Source organism: Cibotium barometz, chromosome 12 (genome assembly GCF_041138505.1).
Source record: "Cibotium barometz isolate CiBa-2024 chromosome 12, ASM4113850v1, whole genome shotgun sequence".
NCBI classification, from domain to species: Eukaryota; Viridiplantae; Streptophyta; class Polypodiopsida; order Cyatheales; family Cibotiaceae; genus Cibotium; species Cibotium barometz.
Genome location: NC_141057.1, coordinates 2,572,540 through 2,595,000, shown reverse-complemented (window position 1 = coordinate 2,595,000; position 22,461 = coordinate 2,572,540).

Below are 22,461 nucleotides of genomic sequence, written 5' to 3'. Positions count from 1 at the left end.
GAGCCATTCTGAGGTGTTTATTCTGAACTCACAACTGGCACCATTACTAAGAAAAAAGAGCACTTCCCAAACAACAGATACAAAAGTGGTTCACGTATTTAAACATGCTCGAGGTTATAGTAGTAATTCTTCCATATGTATGAGGGTATGTTACTTCTCTATCTTGTTAGTCATATGCATCTAATAGATAGGGGATGCCTTAGTTTTAGACATTTCTGCTTTTGTAGGAACCATTGGAGCCTTGCGTACAATAAGAGAATTGTGTGGACCCTTAATTCAATACCAAGATCACATCCTGAGTTAGGATTGTAAGTAAACATCCAAAGCACCTTTCTCTAGTATCTTAGAGTGCTTGAAGTTGGCAGTGTATCTTATTGTGAAATCTTATTTATTATGCAGGTGTATAAAAAGGCTTCTTGCTATTCTTGGTGCCCAATATGGAGACTCTGAATTGTACAAGTTAGAGATCAAGCAGGTTCAAGTGCCCAAGCAAGGAGACTCCCACTCCTGTGGTGGTTGGAGAGTGATGATCCATCTAGAATATATTCTCCAGAGTATCTTCTCCAAGTCCATGAATATCATCGGTGGACATTGTGAATTTTGTGTATTCTAGACCACCTTATGGAACTATGATAGCAACTAGGAGCCTTGCGTGTATAGAATTGGATAAGAGAATTGTGTGGACCCTTAATTCAATACCAAGATCACATCCTGAGTTAGGACTATAAGTAAACATCCAAAGCACCTTTCTCTAGTATCTTAGAGTGCTTGAAGTTGGCAGTGTATCTTATTGTGAAATCTTATTTATTATGCAGGTGTATAAAAAGGCTTCTTGCTATTCTTGGTGCCCAATATGGAGACTATAAATTGTACAAGTTAGAGATCAAGCAAGTTCAAGTGCCCAAGCAAGGAGACTCACACTCCCATGGTTGGAGAGTGATGATCCATGTAGAATATATTCTCCAAAGTATCTTCTCCATGAATATCATCGGGTGGACATTGTGAATTTTGTGTATTCTAGACCACCTTTTATAGAACTATGATAGCAACTACGTGGAGCGCTATAGAGTGACCATGGTACGTTTAATACTAAAGAATGCCACGGAGATGACTGATAACAACCAACCAAACTTCCCTGATGCTATAGATGTTGAGATGCTTCTTCAGGGATGATGAAGGGGGGGAGCCAAAGCATTCTGAGCAGATAGAGGCAAATGCTGAAGGAAAGACAGAGCCAAAGCCTAAAGATAGGACAGAGCCAAGGCCCAATGACGAGTTAAACAATGAAGAACCCAAGGCTAATGAGGCAAAGCAAACTGAAGAGACAGAGTTAAAGCCTGAAGAGAAGACAGAGGCAAAGCAAATTGAAGAGACAGAGCCAAGGCCTCATGAGGAGGTGAACAATGGAGAACCCAAGGCTCATGAGGATCCCAAGGCTAGTGAGGATCCCAAGCCTGATGAAGATCCCAAGACTAATGTACCTGATGTAATGTAACCAACTCAATTTTAACAATTGTTTTTATTAAGTGCTTCTTGTTCCTTAACAAAGATTATAAGTTTCAATCATATTAGCATTGATTAGAAGTATGAATCATGTTAATAATGGTTCCAAACCAAGGCTTATCATCTTGGATGTGAATGGAATTTTTCTCATCAAAAGACAGCCCAAGAGCTTTGGACCAACAAGTGTTGCAGGGATTTACAAAGCTTCAGCCTCACCTAGGTGCTCCTCCAAAGTCCAGATGATCATAGCTTTCAAAATCTCCATGTGTCTAAGAAAATCTCTCTAGGTGTGGGCAAAAGTGTCCTCCACGACCTCGGCTCCGTTTTGGGCGTCTTGGTGTAAGCTCTCGATGTTTTTCAGCTCATGTTGTGCCCACTGAGCCGCTTCGTGGGCTTGATTAAGTTGTTGTTAGAGATCGGTGATGTGGGCGAGGGCATGCCCCAGGTGTCTACTCATCGAACTTTGCTTGGAATTGCATGTAGAGTAGGTTGGTTTGGTATAAGTCCTCAGACACTTGACGCTATTGAGCTTTCGCCAGCATCATCTCTTTTTGCAAAACTTGTGCCACCTCCTACTGACGGTAGATGTAAGATTCCTCCCCAACCTCTCAAGATGTCGAGCATCTTCCCCTGTAATCAAATCCCTCTTCAGAAATATAAAAGATCTTGTTTCTACCAGTTTTGGCCTAGAGAGAGAAAATCTTCTAGAGAGTGGTAATTCAATTTTTAAATATTTTTAGATAGAAAAATACCTCATCTTATTAAAATAAGTTCCCCTGAAACAGAAGTTCAAAAAGATTTTCACAAGGTACATTAGAAATTAAGTATAATCTGTTCAAGAGGCATTATCCTGAGGGTCAAGATTTTTTTGAAATTTTAAATTAAGGTTCCTATGGACCAATAAGATTTATCCAAATGTAGGGAGGAGATAAATAGAAGAATAAAAGGAAAATCCCCCAAAAATGAGTAAATACTCACATAAGATGAAGAGTTGACTAAGCACAAGGTTAATAGTTAAAAAAGAGAGATATTTAGGTGAAATGATGCATTTTGACACCTCAGTATGGGAGAATTCCCCTCATTAAGGAGGCGCCTATTTCACATGCTTGAATGAGTTTTAAACTCCCAAATAATGAGATATTTTTATCTCTCCTCTCTCCTGTTTCAACTAGATCCAAAAAGTGAGCAAAACTGACCCAAAACTGGTCAAAAATTGACCAAACAGATTTGGAAAATTCTAGAATCAGTTGGCTTGGTTAGAAGCTCACTTTTTCCTATAAATAGAAGCCTTCCCCTTTGTTGAAGCTCAATAGTGTTTTGCACTGTTACCCTGCCTCTCCCAAGTGCCAAAAACTGTGAATTTTACTCATAATTCATTAGTTTTTGACCTTCCCTCTTCTAAAAGATTGGTGGCCACTCTTATTTCAAACAAGAGTAGAACCCTCAAACCATCAAGCCAAAGGAAAGCTCTCAAATTATCAATGTAAGTTGGAGATTCTTCTCTTTTCTATTTCTTTTATGGTTTTTAATGATTTTTGTCTTCTCTAAATTGAATGGATGTTATGCCTCATTGAAAAAAGGCATTCCCCTCTCTTCTTTAGTAAATCCAATCATTCTTTATCCTAGATGATTGATTATTGGATGAAATCAAGTTTTTCATAATGTTCTCTTAAATAAGTAGAAAATGTTTACACTAGAATTATTTAAATACTCTTGGTGAACTTCTAATTAATTTTAGTGAGTTAAAAATTGAAAAATGGTCAGCCATACAAAGGAGGTTATGGCGAAATTTTTTGAAAATTTGTGAAATAAATTTCATCTATATTAAAGAAAAAGAGTAATCCCCATCGTTAGAGCATTCTAAAAGTGACATTTTCATTCATGCATAGAAAGATGCATATTGATTAATTTTTATAAAAGAATGATTTTCAATAGAATTAAATTCTATGAAAGATACTTATTGATAAATTTTTTATTATGAAAGTGTTATTTTCTTCATCATGGATTTTTATGCATAAAATAATGCATAAAAGTATATTTTTTTATTACAAAAGAGTTACTTTCATCATATTGATTTTTATGCATAAAAGTATGCATAAAAGAATATTTTTTTATTATAAAAGTGTTACTTTTATCATTATTGATTTCTATGCATAAAAGTATGCATAAAAGAATATTTTTTTATTATAAAAGTGTTACTTTTATCATTATTGATTTTTATGCATAAAAGAATATTTTTCTTATTATAAAAGTGTTACTTTTATCATTATTGATTTTTATGCATAAAAGAATATTTTTTTAATTATAAAAGTGTTACTTTTATCATTATTGATTTCTATGCATAAAAGTATGCATAAAAGAATATTTTTTAATTATAAAAGTGTTACTTTTATCATTATTGATTTCTATGCATAAAAGTATGCACAAAAGAATATTTTTTTATTATAAAAGTGTTACTTTAATCATTATTGATTTTTATGCATAAAAGTATGCATAAAAGAATATTTTTTTAATTATAAAAGTGTTACTTTTATTATTATTGATTTCTATGCATAAAAGTATGCATAAAAGAATATTTTTTATTATAAAAGTGTTACTTTTATCATAAATGATTTTTATGTATAAACATATGCATAAAAGATATTTTTTTATATTAAAAAGTGTGATTTTTATCATAAATGAATTGTATGTATAAACATATGCATAAAAGATATTTTTTTATATTAAAAGTGTGATTTTCATCATAAATGATTTTTATGCATAAATGGATGCATAAAAGAAATTCTTTTATATTAAAAGAGTGATTTCTATCATAAATGATTTGTATGCATAAAAGATATATTTTTATATTAAAAGTGTGATTTCTATCATAAATGATTTTTATGCATAAATGGATGCATAAAAGAAATTCTTTCATATTAAAAGAGTGATTTTCATCATAAATGATTTTTATGATGATAAAAGTGTGACTTTCAGCAGAATTAGATTTTATGCATATAGAATGATTATATTTAAATAAGGGTTCTCTTAATCCTTTGTTTAATTTTCGTAAAAAATAGAAAAATGAATAAGTAGATAATCTGTGAGAAGAAATGCTACCGTTTCATATTCACTAAAATGGTAATGAGAAAATTCAATTAAACTATCAAAGTCGGAGATCGAGATAAATGATTATTTTATTCCTCATAAGAAATTCATGCTTTAGAAATCTGTAAGCAAATATTCGTCGAACGAAATTTAGAAAAAGAGAAATTGAAATAGCACCTTTCGAGAAAGATAGTTTAGGAAGAACCTTTCCAGACCCAAACTCTGATTCAGACTATTGACCAAGACCTAATTCCTTCGTCAATTTTAATCAATGACGATGTGCCCAGTTCAGAAAAATGCACTCAAAACACCCACCGAATCTGAAACTAAATTAAGACTTTTGATTTTGATTTGAGGATCAAGTTAACAGAATTTAAGGAATTCTGTTTGGAAATCAGACCTCGATCTAGAAGTATTGGGATACGGATTTAAGATTTATTCATGGTATTCAAACAAAATCAATACTGAAAACTTGCATAGAAACCCTATTTTCTTAAAGGATTGTCTTACGCCATAATGCTGGAGGGAGCATTTGGCATATGTGTTTAACTAAGGGAAGTTCGGTTGCAACAGCTGGCAGGGAGTGTTCGAGGGACAGCTCACGCGGCAAAAACCTGCCCAGGTCTTGACCAGCCTGGGTATGGTGAAAAATGGTGTGCTTCCAGTACGATGGGCGAGGACCGACGAAGCGGTCCCTGAGTGAACTACTAGGACACCTAAGGAGGATCTTGGAGGGTTTTGACCAGGCAATGCACGGGCTCGCGGTGCTTAGGACACCCATACGTATGTCGAGGAAGATATATATATGTATGTTGATGAAATGATTATTGTAATCTGTTACTGGATCTCGTTGCTAACCAGCTGGTCCTAACGGAGAGTCGAGAGTGGTACTATTTTTGTGAAACAAGGGATTGAATGGAAATTTTGAGTTATGAAATCTGTGATCATATCTGTTTTGTCACTGGATTATTTTTATATTAAAGTTTTAAAGAGGAGTGTGTGCATATCTGTTTTCTAAAGCTAAAGTTAAGAAAAGCATTTCAATTATGGATGGGTGAGTACTTGTTTGGTCCTACCGATTTCAGTGGTGGTAGGGTGGTGGCTAACCCATGTTTAGGCTGGAATCAGTGGAGTTTTAATAATCAAACTAAAAAATCTTAGGATTACGCTAGGATTCGAGTAGCTAGTTAATCCCTTGATAAATTTCTCAAATGAGTGGATCAACGGCTGTAACATACCCATCTTCACTAATAAAGAAATGTTCATGTAATAGATAAATTTATGAGTTTTTATGGTATAAAAATCAATGATTTTATTATTTGAGTCATTTCTACTTATAATCTTCAAATTTTGAGCCCAAATTTGAAATCTACCTGGGATTTTACCCTAATATAGGATTTTACAGCATCCAAAACGGACACTGGATCAAGCTTATACGCAAATTTCAGTCATTTTAGTTAAAAAGCGACGACCTTTAATAAATGCACGACCGGGCGTCAGACTGACAAACGGTCTGAACCCCAATGACGAGAAGAACCTCCCGGACAAAAAAAAAAATCATCCCCAAGCGGTCCGGCACGTAAATCGAGGCGGGCGTCCTAAATTTGGATACCCCGCCCCAAAATTTAGGCCGTACACACTTACTAGGGTGCCCGTATGATGGCCGCCCAAGAACCAAAGGACGGCCACCCACTGTATGGTCCACACGTACCCTACGTGGACACCCATGCTGCCCCAGACAAGATAAGGTACATGCGTACCACTCCTTTCCCGGACAACCGACACCGTACCTTTCCCCTAGACCCATGCAGGCCACTGATCCATAGCCTTTGACGGTACACCGTCCTTTCGTCCTTGCTTTGCACAGCGCCCGTACCCTCACCCCTCAGCTATATAAACCCCCTGGATGCTCCACAGATGGCACGCATCTCTGTGCTGCATATGCCCTGTTGTACCGTCGTCCGTCCTTGTGTAGCGTACTTGCTGCAGTACAGCCGCCCCTTGCAGCCACCCCTCTCACACCCCCTCATTTGCCTCTTTTCACATAAGCTAATTATCCTCCATCTCCCTCTTGCTAAGAGGCAGTGTCCTTAACTCTTCTCCCCCCCGTGTGAATAGACTTACAGCAGCCCTCTCAGCCCTCCTCCATGTTTTTGGTCTTAAGGACATCTCACAATTCCCTCCCACCCCATTTGCGTAGACTTATAAGGGATTTTTGCCTTTAGATAGAGTTTATACGCTATAGTCTTTTACTCATACAGTGAGCAAACGATCTCAGAATTGATATCCGACTGAAGCGTTTCGACCGCAGCAGCGAGCCCTACAAGTTGACGTCCAAGATGGCCCCATCCCAAAAACGTCAGAATATTTCCCCGAGAGGAGCATGCAACAACGAAATTAGGGAAGATGCTCCCAATGCGGCTCCAACCCACCCTCTTCAAGCTCCTCAAGGAGATGGTGGCCAGCCGGGCGGCGTCGTTAGCAAAGCCCGGGAATGGCCCAAGATATCCCTCGTACCATGGGAAGAATAAGGTTCGCCGATTGAGGCGAGAGGTTATGATGCTGCCTAGTTCTGAGGGCCCAGGCTAGTGCGGTAAATAAGCCCACCCTAGTGCGCAGACATCCCTCTGAGGGGCGGGAGGATCAAGCGATGGAACTGAGAGGGCGACAAGCTAGCTTGAGTCCTCGCCAGCGAGGATGGTTTTGCCCAGCATGTAGTGGGACTGGAAGGCCGAATTCTAGATCATCGGCAGAATAAAGGAAAAGAATAAGAGAGCCGGTTTGGCTTGTATGGAATTGATTCATGTATCAACTTTTTATATATATATCTTGTCTTTGGCATGATTGTATTGTGTAAAAAGGCTGTTTTAACAAACCTTGTGAAAAGGGCCGTAATTAAGGAACATGTTTATTTATGTCAAACAGTGTGGTGGGATTAATTAGAAAACAAATTGAAGCATGAGTAGGGTGGAAAGTGGGAGGATGGAATGCCCCGATGGCACCATCCTACGAACGGGTGGACCCGATTAGTCAGGTAGCTTTCCAACAGATCAAGTGAAAGCCCTACGCTAGATAATTAGGTTCTTGGGCAACTCTATTCTAGAAGACTAGGTTAGCGGTTGTGCCTTGCATGGATGAGGAAAAAAGTGTTGCCTCTAGAAATCAAGTCTAGTAGTTGCCCAATTTATGATAAATTACCCTATGGGTGATTTGACTTTTAGAAGATCACGCTTCCCCTGTGGGATAGGACTAGGTCTTACCTATGAATTGTATCCTTGAATCTCTACATGGTCAAGGTGTCGATAAATAGGAATTTTTCTCCAAAGTTAAGACTTAGTGGACTATCTTAAGTGTTTCTCCTATTTTAGAAGGGGGAACCTTACAACAACGGCTGTGCCTGATCTTGATTAGGAAAAAAGCGTTAAATTTACTCAGATGATCAAATTATATCAGTGATAGTTTTCTTCTATCTGGTTTATTCAGGTGAAGGATAGTTTAGAATTGATCTCATTAGAAAAATTCGTTAAGAAAATTCAAAAAGGTGGAATCATACCCGCTTTTCGGGCATGGGAAATTTTTCTCAGTTTCGGTTTTCGGAGTGACCACCAGCCTAGTCTTTTGCCCGGACATTCGTGGGCGAGGCCCCGAGTGAGACCCTGCCCCACGCATGAGGGGGCTGCTTTTGCTATCAGCTACGGTGCGCGAAGGGGGTAGAGGGATCTCACAGTTGGTATCAGAGCGAAGTTGAAAGCTAATAAGGATAAACAAATTCTTATAAAAAATTGATAATAAAAACTCAAAAAAAGCATTTTTCATAATGTATTTTCATTCCGTAAGCTTCTTTAATGAAGAATTTTTAATCAAAGAAATTATTTTTATACATGGAAGTTCCCTATTTATCTGGTATTCCCGACCTCACCTAGTCTCAAGATATGACTGCATTCGCCCTCGAGCATCTCATTTCTTCCGCTTCAACTCGAACAAGCCGAGCAAGACTCGCACACCATTTTGAGGATTTATATTTTCCTAACCTAGTGGAGAGACTACAGCATAAGTGGTTTGCAGAGGGCAGTATGTCCATGCCTCTTGCGACCACCGTGCAATGCTGTGGCAGAACCTCTCATTGGCTATGATTCTGTTAAAGCTGAAAATGGTGCGTGGCGTCATTCTATATCATTTGACGCCTTGGAATTTCATACTTTCATACCAAGTCTACAGACTCCTTAGTTGTTTTATTCCTATGGAGAAAATAATAGCTCCCTTGTCAGTAAGTGAACGTTTGTATCAGGGCATGGCTAGGACTCAGTACCGTCGTCTTATGCGACTCCCCAGGAGATTTTGAATTCTGGAGCCGAGCTACTCTATGTACATATTGTAACTTTTATATAAATATAGAAATGTTTTTTTAAGAAAAAATTCCCTGTTGTATAAGTGATTGTTTACGAACGATCTGATAAAGAAAAATCTGTTATCGGACATATGTCATAGATCTCCAATAATATCATTGTCTTGTTTAAGAAATTGTTTTCCAAACCTCTTAAATCTTAGGATCTCGTGGATGATATCAAAATAAAAATTTAATAATATATAAATTTTTGACAGAATCATGAGACGAGGAAACCGTGGCCGTCAGCCAGACCCTCTCTCTGAAGATAACAAGCTTGATCCTAATGTTCGCAAGGCTCTTCATAGGACTCAGCTAGGACCCTTCAAAGGTGAAGGGGAGAACCTGGGCGAGGCTGTGGAGAAATGGGTGGAAGCCATGGAAGAATATTTTGACGTCACAGGCTACAATGAGCGGAGCAAAATGGCTCTTGCTCGGCTGAAAATAGTGGAAATAGCTAGGGTAGCATGGAGGAACCACTGTGACACCAACCGTCTGGATAGAAATACTCAGTCCTGGAACGACCTAAAAACCTATTTGAGAAAGAGATTTTGTCCCCTAGATTTTTGGAAATCAAAATGAACAAATTCTTAGAGCTAAAGCAAGAGAGCAAAACCATCGAGGAATATCACCAGGCCTTTGCTCTTCTACTCAAATATTCACCACCTCTTAATGAAGAACAACTCATGGCCAGGTTCATTTGGGGAATGTACGAACCCTTGGACACACTGGTCTTAGACTCTGTGTGGACTACAGAGGTCTAAATCAGCTTAAAGTTAAGAATAAGTATCCTATCCCAAGAATTGATGAGCTTTTGGACAGGTTAAATGGAGCCCAGATCTTCACAAAGATAGATCTCAAATCCGGGTATTACCAGATCAAGATCAATGATCAAGATATACCGAAAACAGCCATCAATACTCGCTATGGGCATTATGAATTTACTGTCATGCCGTTCAGATTAACTAATGCCCCAACTACATTCAATCGCCTAATGCAGGACTTCCTCATAGAATACTTGGATGATTTTGTTCTAGTTTTCTTTGATGACATTCTGATTTACTCAAAGAATGCAGCTGACTATGCCTCCTTGCTTGCAATTACTGTAGTATCAAATCCTTTGATTATTGAAGCAAGAGAGAAGATCATGCAGGATAGATTCTTTGGCCCTATTGCTACCCTACTTATACAGGAAAGCAAAACTCTACAGGAGTTGAACAGAGTTCAAGGGTACATCCTGGATGATGGCATTATGTATTATAATCGCAGGCTATGCATTCCCAATGATGAGGGAACCAAGGATCAAATTCTAAATGAAGCCCATGACAGCCTTATAGTAGCAGGACATCCAGGTTTCATCAAAACCTACATGTCTGTAAAGAAAAGCTTCTTTTGGCCTGGTCTGAAAAAGGATGTACTGATTCATGTACGTCAATGTCTAACATGCCAGAAAGTCAAAGCTGAAAGAGTAAAAATACCTGGGAAGTTACATCCATTGGACATCCCCTAGATGAAGTGGGAATGTATCAGTATGCATTTTATTACTAGATTACCTTCAGTGCAATTAGGTTACAACTCCATTTTCGTGGTAGTTGACAGACTAACCAAAGTTGCCCATCTGATCCCAGTAAAAGAAACCTGCACTACAGTGGATGTGGCCAGAGTGTTCCTCAAAGAAATCTTCAGATTACATGGCCTACCCAGGAGAATAGTAAGTGATTGAGATCCCAAGTTTACTTCAAGATTATGGACTGCATTTTTCGAAGCAGTAGGAACTTTCTTGGATCTTAGCACAGCTTATCACCCTAAGACCTATGGTCAAACTGAAAGGGTAAACCAAGTAATCGAAGATATACTTCGGTCATACTTCGGTCATACCAAGAAGTGGCTAAGCTATCTGCACCTAGTTGAGTTCGCCTACAATGCTTCTTATCACAGAAGTATTGGGATGAGCCCTTTCAAAGCTTTGTATGGACAAGATTGCTTAACTCCATTAACTTGGTCCGACCCATTGATTAGGTTTGAGATGTCCAGACAGATGCTTGATGACATGGAGAAGCATATGCAGTCAATTCGTAAAGATATTAAAGCTGCCCAGGATCGATAGAAGCAATATGCAAATAAGAAGAGGACAGACAAAAAATTTGAAGAAGCAAATATGGTCTTCATTAGAGCATGGCCCAAAAGAAGTTCTCTCTCTCTTGGGAAGTACAAGAAGTTATCCCCCAGATATTGTGGGCCATATCTGATTACAAAGAAAGTAGGTGACTTAGCATACGAGCTTCTTCTGCCTCCTCATTTCAAAGTTCATAATGTATTTCATGTAAGCCTTCTAAAGAAATATGTGCCAAGCCCAAATCATGTACTTGATGATGAAATCCTAACCTCTTCAACCCAAGGACAGATGGAACTCCAACCTGAAGAAATTCTTGATGTTCGAGAAAAGATTCTCAGGAACAGAATTCTTAGTGGTAAAATGGAAGTTCTATCCCTTTGAAGATGCTACCTGGGAGAATGAAGCCGATCTATTGCGGGATTACCCCCAGTTTGCGAGATGAGGGTATCTCACGTTTTTCAAGTGGGAGAAAATGTAAGATTCCTCCCCAGCCTCTCAAGATGTCGAGCATCTTCCCCTGTAATCAAATTGTTGAAATTTGAGCATAATGATGGGCTATGGTGGATCATACACTAGAATCAACATCATTAATAAAGTGATTAGTAAATGATTAAGATGTAATTAGTAAATAATTAGCAAATAGATTAATGTAGGCATGGATACTCAAAAACCAGCAAATTCTCATTAGGGCTATGCCTCAATTTATAGAGTTTACATCAAGCATCAAATCCCATTGATTTCTCCATGATTCACTCCCAGAATATCTCCACCTTTTGCCTGATTCTCTCCACCTCTTCTCTTTTCCCTGAATATCTCCCAGAATATCTCCACACTCCTAAATTCTCTCATGCTACCCTTTATTCTCTCCCAGTAGATTCTTCTCACCTTTTCACAGGTTCTTTCATAATTACATCTCCTCTTTTACAGCCTCTATCCAAGAGCTTGTTCCCACACACACCCTATTCACTTGTATATTTCAACACCTCCCCTCAAGTGAATACTCCTAGTACACCTAGACCCTATACCAAGTTTGCCTCCCCTTACTTGATAGTCCGCGACCAGTGTCTACTCCTCCCCTCAAGTTATCTCAGCACACCTCGACCCTGTATCAAGTTTCTTTCTTACTTGACAGTCCGCGACCAGTGCCTCAAGTCCCTAAACTCCATAGTCCTTGACACTCTCTCTCTCTATGTGTCCAAGGCTACTATAAGTGCCCGCGACCTTGACTAAAGTGCTCACACATACATCTACCACTTGGCCTACATCATCGGTGGCTCAGAGGTGGTTTTACTTTGTTGGGGCAGGTTACATTGGGTTGTGGGGTCTCTCTCTCTCTCTCTCTCTCTCTCTCTCTCAGAAAAGATGATCCGACTCCACTTCCCTTGGAGCCTCCATGAAGTTTGCCGATGTCGTTCCTTCTTCACTGGGTTTGCTGTAGCAGTCTCTCGCCATGTGTCCTGGCTTTCCATATTTGTGGCAAGTGAAGGTCCTCCCTCCTACTCTGCCTCTTCCTCGTCCTCGTCCTCGAGAGAATCCTCCTCGGGTGAAGAATGCTTTTTCCTCTCCTGCTATTGAGTCGAGCCCTTTCTTCTCTTTGCCTCTGCTCTCTTGCTCTAGTAGAGCTGCTTCTATCTCGTGTATCTTCAATTCAGGTACATTCTTTAGTGTTGCTACAATGTTTTCATAATCTCCTTTGTCCACACTCTTCAGAAGTACAGCTAATGCTTCATCATCTTCTACCTTTTTGCCAATAGCTGCCAGCTGTTGCTTAATGCTTTTATATTTGTTCAAGTGTGTGATTAAAGGTTCACTTTCCTTCATGTCCAATTTGTAGAATTGCATTAACAGATTTATCTTGGAATTTTTTGCTTGTGTACCAAATAATTTATTGAGTTCATCCCATGCATCTTTTGCCCACTGTATCCCTGTGATGTGATGAATGATTTCATCATTTAAACTGAGTGCAATAAGTCCCAATGCTTTTTCATTCCTACTCTTCCACTCATTTTCTCCTCTCTCTGGGCATTCATCTCTCCCTTCAACTAATTGTTGGAATTAGGGTTGCAGGAATGCACACACAACTTCAAGAAGATGAGGAAGCTTGAGCACAACACAGTAGTGTATTATGAGTGCCAAAAATGAAAGATAACAAGCCCTAGAAGATAATGGGCGTATATACAATGCACGGGGGAAAAAACCTCCTAGTGAGGGAAAAAGTGCCCCGGCGGTCCTAAGTGTGTTCACACACATCACTACTATAATATGGTAACAAATCCCCCCTGGAGTGATGCGGTGAACAAGAGCTAGCACTCAGGTATAGGGAAGTGTCTAGCTATGTGGACGAATCCACAAAAGGGAGTAAGCCCAAAGCTTTGCGAAAAGCTTCGAACTTCTCACGAGGCAGAGCCTTTGTGAAAAGGTCTGCAAGGTTATCCTGTGTTGGCACATAAGCCAAACTGATCTCTCCTGCAGAGAGTCTCTCCCTGACATAATGGTAGTGCACCTCAATGTGCTTCGTACGAGCATGGAACACTGGGTTTCGCGCAACTGCCAATGCGCTCTGACTGTCAGTGAAGATGGTGGTGGCAGATGGCTGCCCAACACCCAAATCAGCCATAAGGCGTCTGAGCCACACACACTCAACCGTAGCTGTGAAAGCTGCCTTGTACTCAGCTTCACAACTAGAAGTGGCCACAGTAGGCTGCTTCTTGCTCAACCATGATATGCATGAGCTTCCAAGCATGAAGCAAAAACCACTCGTGGACACGCGTGTGTCATAACAACCAGCCCAGTCAGAATCTGAAAAAGCATGTAAATCTGGCGGCAATGATCCCCCCTTGGGATAAAACAACCCAAGATGCCGAGTACCACTCAAATAGCGAAAGATACGCTTCACTGCCTGCCAATGCTTAATGCCTGGGCTATGCATAAATCTGCTCACCTGTGAGACTGCAAACTGAATGTCTGGCCTCGTAATGCATACATAAATGAGGCAACCAACAGCTGTCTGATAGAGTGTGACATCAAAGTGATCTCCAGCATCATGAAGACTCAACTTCAAACCTGTCTCCATTGGAGTAGCAATAGGCTTGCAGTCTTCAAGGCCAAATCTCCGCAACAATGTTTCAATATACTTTGTCTGACACAAAGCAATACCTCCATCACACTGCTTAAATTGTATCCCCAAATAATGATGCAAATGCCCCAAATCTGACATCTCAAAAGAGGCATTCAAATCAGCCTTAAAATCAGCAATATGACTCTCATTTGGTCCTGTGAGCAGCATGTCATCGACATAGAGAGCAATGATTAGATGTACACCATCCACACGTTTAACATACAAAGTGCTTTCTGTTGGACTATTCTGAAACCCATGTGCAGTCAAATATGCATGTATTTTTTCATACCAAGCTCGTGGAGCTTGCTTTAAACCATATAAAGCCTTTTTTAACCTGCACACTTTGTTTTCCTGCCCTCTTTGAACAAAACCACGAGGCTGCGATACATACACCTCCTCATGCAAATCTCCATTTAAGAACGCAGTCTTTATGTCCAGCTGATGTACATTCCAACCATTATGAGCTGCTAATGCACAGATGCTACGAACAGTGGTCATACGACATGTGGGAGCAAAAGTCTCATCAAAATCAATGCCCTTCTCTTGAGCATAACCTTTTGCAACAAGCCTAGCCTTATGGCGATCCACTGTGCCATCAGGCTTACGCTTCAATTTGTATACCCACTTAGTGCCAATGGCCTTCTTGCCAGGGGGCAAGTCACATAAAGACCATGTACCATTCTTCATAATAGCATCGTATTCTGCTTGCATAGCAGCCATCCAATTTTCTGAACTTTGTGCCTCATCAAATGAAACAGGCTCACTTTCATCGCACATACTAGAAACAGCCAATGCATAACAATCTGACGCATAAGAGGCACCATGAGAGCCAGAACGAGTGCGACTAGACAAAGGGGCATCCAACTTGCTGTCACGCAAAGTCTGCACCAGCCATCTAGGCATATTCCTAGAGCCCTCAATCTCTTGTCTCTCATCCTCAAGTGCATCATGCACATCTGCATCAGATATAGGCTGATCTGTGCCATCATTTAAAACCTGCATAGGCTGAAAAACTGCCTCATGAGGTATTGCACTTGACTGTGCACCACTGAAAAGAGGCAACAATGTATCATAGACATCACGTGAGCTGATATCTGTCTCCTTAGTACATGAAACCAAGGGCTGAACTGCATCTTCCACAAATACAACATCACGGCTAACCAAAATGCGCTTTGTCTGTGGATGATACAAACGATAGCCTTTGCTCTCAGCACTATATCCAACAAAAATACATTTGACAGCTTTGTCATCCAATTTTCTGCGATGTTGCACAGGCACTAATGCATATGCCAGGCAACCAAAAACACGTAAATGGCCAACAGATGGCTTGCGGCCATGCCAAGCCTCATATGGAGTGACAACCTGTAATGCTTTGGTGGGACACCTGTTTAGTACATAAGTGGCACACATGACAGCCTCAAGCCAAAAACCATGTGGTAGACTTTGACTCTTAACCATACATCTTGCCATTTCCATGAGAGACCTGTTTTTTCTCTCAGCCACACCATTTTGCTGTGGTGTATACGGCACTGTACATTGGTGTTTTATCCCACGCTCAGCCAGAAATGCATTAAATTCTGAAGACATATACTCCCCCCCTCGATCTGAACGGAGGGTGCCCATCTTACTTTCTGACACATTTTCAGCCATAACCAAAAACTGTTTGAAGCACAAAAACACTTCGGACTTTGCCTTCAAAGGATATACCCATGCATGCCTGGTAAAATCATCAATGAAAGTCACGAAGTAAAGGTAGTTTCCAAATGATGGAGTTTGCATGGGACCACAAACATCACTGTGAACAAGCTGCAATCTGCGTTCAGCTCTCACTGATGATCCATCTTTGGGAAAGGAAGCACGCTGCATTTTACCCAATATGCAGCCCTCACAAACATGCTTGACAGGTGCCTCAAGTTTAGGCAAAGAAGACACCATTTCAGATTTCTGCAGGCGCAGCAAACTTGCAAAATTCAGATGACCAAAACGTGCATGCCACAGTTTTGCATTTGAAATAGCCTGCGTATCCATAATAGCACATGCTGAATCCTCTACACATTTGCCATCCATATTGAGCTTATACAGCCCTCGACATAGTGAACCAGATGCTACAATGATGTCACCACAAGAGAGATCATGAACAGTACATCTGTCATCCACAAATTTTACAACCAAACCTGTTTTGGCAAATGCGGAGACTGACAGCAGATTCTTTTTGATCCCTGGCACATACAATGCATCAAAAAGTGTAAAGGTGTTGCCATTTGCAACATTCAGCACAATCTGTCCAACTCCTTTAACGGGATAAGAGGAGTTATTGGCACAAGTGACAGTATTCCCTGTGGGAGCAGACTCAAGGAAAGTGAATAAACTGCGCTGCGAGGTGATATGCTTAGTGGCACCACTGTCAAAGTACCATACATCTGAATCTACTGCAGACATACATGTGTCATGCAAAGATGGGTCATAACTGCACTGCGCATTGAATGCCCATTCTATATCTAGCACAACATTAGCAGATTCATTGTTAGAAGGAGAGGCATGTGCAACAGCCATACCAGCCTCTTTCTTCTTAGCCTCTTTCGCAACCAGCTTAGGACACGCTTTGATGACATGATCATTTCCCTTACAGTACTTGCAAAATGTCTTCTGTTTGTCACCCTTCTTCTCATCTTTGTCTTCCTTCTTTGGTTGCGCAGCATTTGCAGATTTCTGCTTACTAGAAGAAAAGCCAGCTTTACCTTTCCCGCTTCTCTGACTAGCACCGAAAGCTTGATCTGCGACACGCATAATATTCCTGTTTTGCCTTGACTGGTCTTCTTGCAGCAAAACAGAAACTAACTCCTCAAATGATAAGGCATTGGGATTGCCTTTCATCATCAAGCGAAGAGTGGAAGCAAAACCCTGATAAGAATCTGGTAGACCATTCAAAACAGTCTGCACAAGTGAACTGTCTGACAGGATTTCATCTGCAGAAATGAGCTGCTCTTTGAAATCCTTGATCTTTGTCAAAAAGCTATCCATAGAATCACCTTCGTTCATATGCTCATTCTCCAACTGTTTTCGGAGATAAGCAACACGAGCCTCATTTCTTGCCTGATACAATGTGGCAAGTACATCCCAAGCATCCTTAGAAGTCCTGCAGGAGCGAATATGTGGGATAATGGTACGTTTGACAGACAGCGCAATCAAGGCATGAGCCTGCGCATCTCTACCATCCCAACGAATCTGCTCTGCTGAAAGTGGTGGTTCTCGAACAGCTGCTACAGCACTTGTGCCTGCACCATCATCAACAGTACCTGTTTCTGATGTGTTTGCAGCATTTCCAGCCACCATAGGACGTGCATCAATACCCTGCACAATGTTCCATAACCCCTTTGCTACCAATACATGTCGCATCATATATGCCCATAATGGATAGTTGGTGCCATCCAACTTATCCTCAGCAGCCAACATGCGGAATACATCATTGTTGTCAGCCATGGCCAATGACTGTACTACTAGATGTAAATGCTGTCTGCAAGAGGTAAACCTGTATAAAATCGACCTGTGCTATATAGCACAGCCCAAAACAGACGAATGGGCACCTGTCCTGCAGATTTTAATCTTGACAGAAAATCTGCACAGTAGGACGATTTTGCCTGCGCAGTACTTGGAATGCAAAAACGGAGGGCGAAATGACTTCAGATCAAAATTCTGAAACGACCAAGCCCTACGGGCTTTCCCACGGCATATACTAACCTGCAGACGCTCGTGAAACCTCGTTGCAATCGGAGGAGATGAAGCGGCAGGTGCCGGTGATGCTGCCCGGGAGGAGGAAGCCTGCTCTGATACCAATTGTTGGAATTAGGGTTGCAGGAATGCACACACAACTTCAAGAAGATGAGGAAGCTTGAGCACAACACAGTAGTGTATTATGAGTGCCAAAAATGAAAGATAACAAGCCCTAGAAGATAATGGGCGTATATACAATGCACGGGGGAAAAAACCTCCTAGTGAGGGAAAAAGTGCCCCGGCGGTCCTAAGTGTGTTCACACACATCACTACTATAATATGGTAACACTAATCCCCATAGATTTTTCCTCATCAGCAAATACATGGTTTTTGTCTGCCATGTATAAAACTGTTCCCCATTAAATTTGGCTATTTCCTGTGCTGAACTCATGGTGATGTGAAGGGGGTCTTACCTCTTGATCCAAATTCAAGGTTCAAGGGCAGTGTCTACCCTTTTACAACTCAATCTGGTGTTTAATAGATGATTACAACAATTTTATCAGCATAAAATCACCAGAAATTACATTGAATTAAGGGTAACCAATTTGTACGGGATGGTTAGAGTATCAAACCAACTCCGATTTGAAATCTGAAGTTATAAGGATCTGTATCAGATACCTAATGGTTAATTTGAACCCTCAATTGCACCAAAATACAATGATTAGCACTGATTAATCACTGATTAGCAAATTAATGCTCTGGTTTGTGTACAGAAAACAGAGTATGCGGGGAGCCCAGATCTGGTGCCTTCCACTTCAAATGAGCTCAAATGCTTTCAAAGGCATCAATAGCAATGAGTCTAGTAGAGGATTAAGCCAAGAAACACAAGATTTCAAATATTGAAAGCTTAATCTCTGTTTTACCAAAGTCACCTGCAGATTTGATTTGAAGAGCTTTGATCTCAATGTAGACTTGATGAAATTGAATTCTGTCTGCACCAGCTTGTAGAGCATGCTTGATTACCCCTTGGGCTAAGAGGAATTAGAAACCTTTGATCTGTGGAAGTAGAAATCACCAATTCATCTCAGAAAAACGGCGCCTGCTAAAAACGTCATTCCGGCTGCATCCGTCGGCGGTTTGCTGATCCCTTTGGATGGGCTTGAAGCCAATGATGTTGGCTAGCTTGTGTTAGAAGCACAAGACCTAATTTTGACTGTGCAAGATGCTAGAGATCCTCCACTGGCTGGGGGTGAAGGGGAAGGTGAAAAACTCACTAAAAATTGATTTTTTTACTAATTATTTACTAATCCTAATTAATTAACTAATGGGCTCATAAACCTAATTGATTCTAGGCATGGCTCTGATACCATGTTGAAATTTGAGCATAATGATGGGCTATGGTGGATCATACACTACAATCAACATCATTAACAAAGTGATTATCAAATGATTAAGACGTAATTAGTGAATAATTAGCAAATAGATTAATGTAGGCATGGATACTCAAAAACCAGCAAATTCTCTTTGGGCTATGCCTCAATTTATAGAGTTTACATCAAGCATCAAATCCCATTGATTTCTCCATGATTCACTCCCAGAATATCTCCACCTTTTGCCTGATTCTCTCCACCTCTTCTCTTTTCCCTGAATATCTCCCAGAATATCTCCACACTCCTAAATTCTCTCATGCTACCCTTTATTCTCTCCCAGTAGATTCTTCTCACCTTTTCACAGGTTCTTTCATAATTACATCTCCTCTTTTACAGCCTCTATCCAAGAGCTTGTTCCCACACACACCCTATTCACTTGTATATTTCAACACAAATCCCTCTTCAGAAATATAAAAGATCTTTTGGCCTAGAGAGAGAAAATCTTATAGAGAGTGGTAATTCAATTTTTAAATATTTTTAGATAGAAAAATACCTCATCTTATTAAAATAAGTTCCCGTGAAACAGAAGTTCAAAAAGATTTTCACAAGGTACATTAGAAATTAAGTATAATCTGTTCAAGAGGCATTATCCTGAGGGTCAAGATTTTTTTGAAATTTTAAATTAAGGTTCCTATGGACCAATAAGATTTATCCAAATGTAGGCAGGAGATAAATAGAAGAATAAAAGGAAAATCCCCCAAAAATGAGTAAATACTCACATAAGATGAAGAGTTGACTAAGCACAAGGTTAATAGTTAAAAAAGAGAGATATTTAGGTGAAATGATGCATTTTGACACCTCAGTATGGGGGAATTCCCCTCATTAAGGAGGTGCCTATTTCACATGCTTGAATGAGTTTTAAACTCCCAAATAATGAGATATTTTTATCTCTCCTCTCTCCTGTTTCAACTAGATCCAAAAAGTGAGCAAAACTGACCCAAAAATGGTCAAAAATTGACCAAACAGATTTGGAAAATTCTAGAATCAGTTGGCTTGGTTAGAAGCTCACTTTTTCCTATAAATAGAAGCCTTCCCCTTTGTTGAAGCTCAATAGTGTTTTGCACTGTTACCCTGCCTCTCCCAAGTGCCAAAAACTGTGAATTTTACTCATAATTCATTAGTTTTTGACCTTCCCTCTTCTAAAAGATTGGTGGCCACTCTTGTTTCAAACAAGAGTAGAACCCTCAAACCATCAAGCCAAAGGAAAGCTCTCAAATTATCAATGTAAGTTGGAGATTCTTCTCTTTTCTATTTATTTTATGGTTTTTTATGATTTTTGTCTTCTCTAAATTGAATGGATGTTATGCCTCATTGAAAAAAGGCATTCCCCTCTCTTCTTTAGTAAATCCAACCATTCTTTATCCTAGATGATTGATTATTGGATGAAATCAAGTTTTTCATAATGTTCTCTTAAATAAGTAGAAAATGTTTACACTAGAATTATTTAAATACTCTTGGTGAACTTCTAATTAATTTTAGTGAGTTAAAAATTGAAAAATGGTCAGCCATACAAAGGAGGTTATGGCGAATTTTTTTGAAAATTTGTGAAATAAATTTCATCTATATTAAAGAAAAAGAGTAATCCCCATCGTTAGAGCATTCTAAAAGTGACATTTTCATTCATGCATAGAAAGATGCATATTGATTAATTTTTATAAAAGAATGATTTTCAATAGAATTAAATTCTATGAAAGATACTTATTGATAAATTTTTTATTATGAAAGTGTTACTTTCTTCATCATGGATTTTTATGCATAAAATAATGCATAAAAGTATATTGTTTTATTACAAAAGAGTTACTTTCATCATATTGATTTTTATGCATAAAAGTAGGCATAAAAGAATATTTTTTTATTATAAAAGTGTTACTTTTATCATTATTGATTTCTATGCATAAAAGTATGCATAAAAGAATATTTTTTTATTATAAAAGTGTTACTTTTATCATTATTGATTTTTATGCATAAAAGAATATTTTTCTTATTATAAAAGTGTTACTTTTATCATTATTGATTTTTATGCATAAAAGAATATTTTTTTAATTATAAAAGTGTTACTTTTATCATTATTGATTTCTATGCATAAAAGTATGCATAAAAGAATATTTTTTAATTATAAAAGTGTTACTTTTATCATTATTGATTTCTATGCATAAAAGTATGCACAAAAGAATATTTTTTTATTATAAAAGTGTTACTTTAATCATTATTGATTTTTATGCATAAAAGTATGCATAAAAGAATATTTTTTTTATTATAAAAGTGTTACTTTTATTATTATTGATTTCTATGCATAAAAGAATATTTTTTATTATAAAAGTGTTACTTTTATCATAAATGATTTTTATGTATAAACATATGCATAAAAGATATTTTTTTATATTAAAAAGTGTGATTTTTATCATAAATGAATTGTATGTATAAACATATGCATAAAAGATATTTTTTTATATTAAAAGTGTGATTTTCATCATAAATGATTTTTATGCATAAATGGATGCATAAAAGAAATTCTTTTATATTAAAAGAGTGATTTCTATCATAAATGATTTGTATGCATAAAAGATATATTTTTTATATTAAAAGTGTGATTTTCATCATAAATGATTTTTATGCATAAATGGATGCATAAAAGAAATTCTTTCATATTAAAAGAGTGATTTTCATCATAAATGATTTTTATGATGATAAAAGTGTGACTTTCAGTAGAATTAGATTTTATGCATATAGAATGATTATATTTAAATAAGGGTTCTCTTAATCCTTTGTTTAATTTTCGTAAAAAAATAGAAAAATGAATAAGTAGATAATCTGTGAGAAGAAATGCTACCGTTTCATATTCACTAAGATGGTAATGAGAAAATTTAATTAAACTATCAAAGTCGGAGATCGAGATAAATGATTATTTTATTCCTCATAAGAAATTCATGCTTTAGAAATCTGTAAGCAAATATTCGTCGAACGAAATTTAGAAAAAGAGAAATTGAAATAGCACCTTTCGAGAAAGATAGTTTAGGAAGAACCTTTCCAGACCCAAACTCTGATTCAGACTATTGACCAAGACCTAATTCCTTCGTCAATTTTAATCAATGACGATGTGCCCAGTTCAGAA